Raw genomic sequence first — 6,415 nt, 5'->3', positions numbered from 1 at the left:
TGTCGGCTGTTAACCATTAATTCCAGCTTACCTTGAATCCCAAAGTCTAAAAAGAAAACATGGAAAGTCTAATGGATTCATTGATTTGCAATATAGTGGAGGGAGGAGACTTTGGCTGCTGAGGGAGACCCGACGGGTGGGAAGCAAAGTACAGATCGCTCCTAAGTGCCTGGCTCCTGTGGAGTCAGTTTCCTTTCAGGTAAGGCTGCCTCTCAGAGGCCTATGCAGACAGGATGCCTTCTAAGGCAAGCTTTTTTTTTTTTTTTTTTTTTTTTTTTTTTTTTTTTTTTTTTTTTTTTTTAAATTCTCACTTGTGAACACTAAAAGTCTATTTTTTAAAACAAAAAAAAAAAGCTCTTTTAGCTTTCTCTTTCTTTCTTTCTTTCTTTCTTTCTTTCTTTCTTTCTTTGACAGAGTCTCTCGTGATGCAGGCATGAGTGCAGTGGCGTGATCTCGGCTCACTGCAACCTCCACTTCTCGGGTTCAAGCGATTCTCCTGCCTCAGCCTCCTGAGTAGCTGGGACTAGAGGCATGTGCCACCATGCCTGGCTAATTTTTATTTATTTATTTATTTATTTATTTATTTATTTATTTTTGTATTTTTAGTAGAGACAGGGTTTCACCATGTTGGTCAGACTGGTCTCAAACTCCTGACCTCAAATGATACGCCAGCCTCAGCCTCCCAAAATGCTGGGATTACAGGCATGAGCCACCACGCCCAGCCTCTTTTTAGCTTTCTTTAGATCCTGGGACACAGACCCAAATGGAGATCTAGGAAGTGACATGTCTAGCGGCTGCATGACAGTCAGCAAAAGCAGAGCAGGTCACATCCCCGAAGGAAAGGGTGGTTTTGTCCTGGGGGGAGCCTCTTCCAATGGTAGGACCTGTCGCTTATAGGCAGGAAAGTTTGTGAAAAAGTTTTAGGGGGTTTCACATAATTTTATTTCCATGAAGGCTTTCCCTCTGGCCTTGAAGAAGGTCTGAAAGCCTATGGAGGGCATGTTCATCCCTGCCTGCTGTTACCCAGACCTACTCACTGGCTGACGAGTCATGTGACTTGAGCGGAACCAGCCTGTGCACTGTCACCAGCCACCTGCAGGCCCTTGGCTTCAGTTTCCTCATTTAGAACATAAGGCACTAACTAGTGCTGAGAGTTTCTGTGCGGTCCCCTAAAACACCTCACAACACGAACACAAAACAGTTTTCAATATGCCTGATTTGAATACATTTTGGAGAAAGATAATTTTATGCTTCAGAGAAGGCTCTCAATTTTTCCTAGAGAAGCAAAATACGATCTTGTGTTTATAAATGGAATCATAATTTTAAAAAAACATATTTGGAAGACCAGGGGAGAAATGACAGGGAATTAAGGGAATGTGAACTGAGAACAGGTCTTTTTGTAAAGTGCTGAAGAACTAGGGTGATGTTCTATCTGGAAGGCATTTACTCAGATATTTTTATTTGATCTGTCGCCAGTACATTTGACCTATCCTGGCATAAAGAGTTCCTAGCTGTTTTCTTGAGTTTCCCATTTAAAGTTAAGTACATTCCAGCTACCCAAAAAGTGCATATTTATGATGCATTGCCTTTTATGAGGCTCAAACATAGAATGGCAAATTCATGCCAAGAATGGCTTTCATGGAAAACGGATATGTGAGATTATATGAGGTCCTTATATCCTTGTATTGTTTACTCCATGAAACCTCATCTCTCTTCTGAAGCCCCAATAAAAAAAAGATAAGGATAACTCTTCAACCCTATTGAGAGAAACAGAAAGGGTCTAAATAAGAGAAATGCTTCATTGGAAAACCAAATAATATTTTCCTAAGTTTGAGTTAGCTAGTTAGTGAAATCTTTAAGGTCTTTGAAATAGTATCAGGATTCAAAAAATTTGTGTCTATTCAAATAAAAGTAGAATAAGAGTTTTTGTTTTGTTTAGTTTTGTTTTTTAGACAAGACTTCACTCCTGTTGCCCAGATGGGAGTACAGTGGTGTGATCTCAACTCTCCGCAGCCACCAGGTGATCCTCCCACCTCAGCCTCCTGAGCAGCTAGGACTACAGCCGCATGTCACCCCACATGGCTAATTTTTGTACTTTTGTAGAGACAGGGTTTTGCCGTGTTGCCCAAGCTGGTCTGGAATGCCTGGGCACAAGCGATCCACCTGCCTCAGCCTCCCAAGTGCTGGAATTACAGGCATGAGCCACCGTGCTCGGCCTAGAATAAAAGTCTTGAGTACATAGAAACTCTTTGAGATTAAATAGACCTTTCTTTTAAACTGACCTAGATATTCTTTAAAAATTATTTTCAACTAATGCATTGCAGTTTAAAATTCTCATATCAACTATTTTTATCTTCATTTTTTTTCAGTGAAATGAAAGGTTTTTGAATATTTAAAGCCTGATGAAAATCAGGAATAACTAGACAAAGTCTTAGGAAGAATCTATAAGTTAGTCTGCAGAAACCCAAGTACAAGTCAGAAGTTAGGATTATAAACCAAAAAGTATCTGAGACAGGTCTCAGTCAATTTAGAAAGTTTATTTTGCCAAGGATAAGGATGTGCCTATGACATAGCCTCCTGAGGTCCTGATGATATGTGTCCAAGGGGGTCAGGGCCCAGCCTGATTTTATACATTTTAGGGAGACATGAGACCTCAATCAATCTACGTGAGATGTACATTGGTTTGGTCTGAAAAGGTGGGACAACTAGAAGAAGGGAAGGGGGCTTCCAGGTCATAGGTAGATAAGAGACAACAGGTGCATTTTTTCGAGTTTCCGATTAGCCTTTCACCAAATATGCAATTTACAAGAACAGTCACTCATGCCTTAGTCTGGCTCAGTGAAACAACATGGCAAATGAAGCAATCAGATACCCACTTGTCTCATGTCAGCAGAGGGGTGACTCTGACTTCTGCCTGTCCTTTTTCCACAAGGAATTTCCTTGTGGGCAAATTGTGAGGCATGTAGCTTTTTAAAACCTTTTTAAAGCTTAAAAAAGGTTTCTTATAGCTTAAAAAAGCTATCTTATTTAGGAATAGAATGGGAGCAAGGTTTGCCCAATGCAGCTCCCAGCTTGACTTTTCCATGTGGCTTCATGATTTTGGGGGTCCCAAGGTTTATTGTCTTTTCAGTGGATCATAGGTGGGAGATGTATTGGACATATTGTGACTTAAAGCCTTCTGCTTGGGACAGGAATGACCACAATGGCATCAGTTGACTGAGACCCCTTCTCAGGCATGGCCATAATCAACTCTCAGAGCTCCTTCTCTCGCCTATCAAAACCCGCTTTGAAAACAGACACGATAAAAAAGAAGGAAATCGTTCCATTTGCAGCAACGTGGATGGAACTGGAGGTCATCATGTTAAGTAAAATAAGCCAAGCACAAAAAGACAAACATCGCATGATTCCATAAAAGATGATTTCATGGTGGTAGAGAGTATATGGTGGTTACCAGAGGCTGGGAAGGGTGTGTGGGTTGGGGATGGGAAGTGGGGTCGAAGAGAGGTTGCTGAATGGGTGCAACCATAGAGTTAGACAGAAGGAATACATTCTAATGTTTGATAGAAGAGCAGGGTGACTATAGTTAACAAGAGGGTATCATAGTTTTCTAAATAGCTAGAAAAGGACTTGAAATGTACTCAACACATAGAAATGGTCGGGTGATGGGTAGGTATCCTAAACACGCTGACTTGATCATTACACGTTCCATGCATATAACACAATTTCACATGTGCCCCATGAATATGTACAAATATAATGTATCAAAAATAAAGAAGAGAAAGGGCACAGCCTGCCAGGTCCTACGACCCCTTTCTTGCTGTTCCTGAAACGTCCTCTTCTCATTACAAGGTTTTAATGCTGACATGAGGTCAGGCTTTCTCAACCCTGGCATGACTGATATTGGGGCAGGATAACTCTCTTTTGTGAGGGGCTGTCCCACACATCGCAGGATGTTTAGCAGCATCCCTGGCCTCCACCCACTCCAGCCAGTTGCACACCCTCTCCCATTAGGACCACCGAAAATGTTTCTAGACATTGCCAAATGTTTCCTGAGGGGAAGGGAGGGCAAAATCGCTCCCAGTGGGGAACACCAGTGTCAGATGTTAATGAAAATAACAGATGGCGGTTATAAATGCTCCGTCATCTGTCCTCCTTCTCCTAGTGAGAAGCAGCAGGATATCGGTGAGAGGACGTTGTCTGGGGCGGGAATGCCGAGCTTCGTTCCAGCTCTGTCCTTGCCAGTGACCTTGAGCTAATCATTTTACCTCTTCAAGTCTCCATTGCCTTATTTTTGTAATAAAGGTGTATCATCAGCAGCCATTTACTGAATGCTCATTACATGCAACATGAATGAGAGAGCCTTCCTAGAAGCCGCTCGCAGTCAGGTAAAGCAGACAGACAGAAACAATCATTGAAAGGAAAAGTTCCAAGTTTTCAAGAGGGGGTTCCCATGCCTTGGCAGGGACTGAGACAGATGTTGGAGCCCTTGGCCGACCTTGGAGCCAGATGACTTGTGCATGTGCTTGCATGCCACGTGTACACTGCCGCCGCAGGAGGGCAAGGCCAGCTCGCAGGATTGGCACTGCCACCAGCCTTTGTGAAGTAGAACTGCCAGTGACCCATGCCTGCTCCCTTCAGTCTTCCTGGTGAGAGTGAAGTCATCCCAGCCTCTCATTTTCTTAGCCCATTTCACACTTTTTAGTCCCACGAGGCTGTAACTGTGTGAAGGGCTCCTCAGTTTCCCCTGGGTGTGAGCACACAGTAAGTGACCGAGACACCGTCCCGGTCCTACCAGACTTGGATTGACAACTTTACAGTGACAGTTTATGCCTCGGGAAAGTTCCATATTTCAAAACTCTCCTCTGTTTTACCAAACTAGGTCATTCCCTGACTAACACAGGCCAAAGGTTTACCCTGCAAGCATTCCAAAGTCCTGTTCCGACACCCGATGGTCAACACTCAAAGACTGAGATAGAAGAGTTTCATTGCAAACCATTTTCTTCCTTTTAAACATAAAAAAATCCACATGAACAAAGACGAATGTCTTCATTGCATGCAAAGGCAAAAGTTTACATAGTGCGTTTTAAAAATAATTTCATGGAATCTAGCCAGATTTTACAAAAGCCATCCAATTCCGAAGTAAATTTTTAACTCTTCAGTTTCCTACTATCTGGTTTGTGGATAGCCCAGATCTCATGTTTTCCTTTAGCCTCTCCACCTTTAGCTCCTCCTACCACCCAGTGTGTCTTTGAGAAGGGGTTCCCAACCCACGGGGCACAGACCAGTACCCGGTCCATGGCCTGTAGGAACCAGGCCACACAGCAGGAGGTGAGTGGCAGGCCAGCAAGCATTACCACCTAAGCTCAGCCTCCTGCCAGATCCGCGGCAGCAGGAGATTCCCATAGAAGCTCAAACCCTACTGTGAACCGCACATGCGAGGGATCTAGGTTCCTTATGAGAATCTAATGCCTGATGATCTGTCACTGTCTCCCATCACCCTCAGATGGGACTGTCTAGTTGCAGGAAAACAAGCTCAGAGCTCCCACTGGTTCTACATTATGGTGAGTTGCATAATTATTTCATTATATATTACAATGTAGTAATAATAGAAACAAAGTGCACAATAAATGTCATGCACCTGAATCATTCCAGAATCATCCCCCCCACCGACCAGCTGGTTCGTGGAAAAACTGTCTTCCACAAAACTGGTCCCTGGTGCCAAAAAGATTGGGCACCTCTGTTCTTGAGCATCGAAGGAAAAACCCAAACTCTTTCAGAAAACCTCACTTTTCTATTTTTCTACTTAACTTATGTAAGATTTTGTAAATGACCAATTCTGGTAAATGTTAAACTGAGCTGAATCAAGTGAGCTGGTGTCAGTTATGGTGAGCCCCAGCATATGAGGAATTTGTGTGGCATAAGGATTTCTATCATCCATTCTAAAGGCTACCATAAATTTACAAGTTTGAATTTTATGAAATAATTTATACCTAACAGGGCCGGGCACGGTGGTTCAAGCCTGTAATCTCAGCACTTTGGGAGTCCAAGGCAGGTGGATCACAAGGTCAGGAGATCGAGACCATCCTGGTCAACACAGTGAAACCCCGTTTCTACTAAAAATACAAAAAATTAGCCGGGTGTGGTGGCGGGCACCTGTAATCCCAGCTACTTGGGAGGCTGAGGCAGGAGAATGACGGGAACCTGGGAGGCGGAGCTTGCAGTGAGCCGAGATCATGCCACTGCACTGCAACCTGGGTGACAGAGCAAGACTCCTTTCAAAAATAAATACATAAATAAATAAATAATAGTAATTTACACCTAACAATGCTTCCTTTTTTTTTGAGACAGAGTCTCACTCTGTCGTCCAGGCTGGAATGCAGTAGTGTGAACTCTGCTCACTGCAGCCCCACTCAGG

Source organism: Chlorocebus sabaeus, chromosome 7 (genome assembly GCF_047675955.1).
Source record: "Chlorocebus sabaeus isolate Y175 chromosome 7, mChlSab1.0.hap1, whole genome shotgun sequence".
Classification (NCBI taxonomy): Eukaryota; Metazoa; Chordata; class Mammalia; order Primates; family Cercopithecidae; genus Chlorocebus; species Chlorocebus sabaeus.
This window is presented reverse-complemented; position numbering follows the sequence as displayed.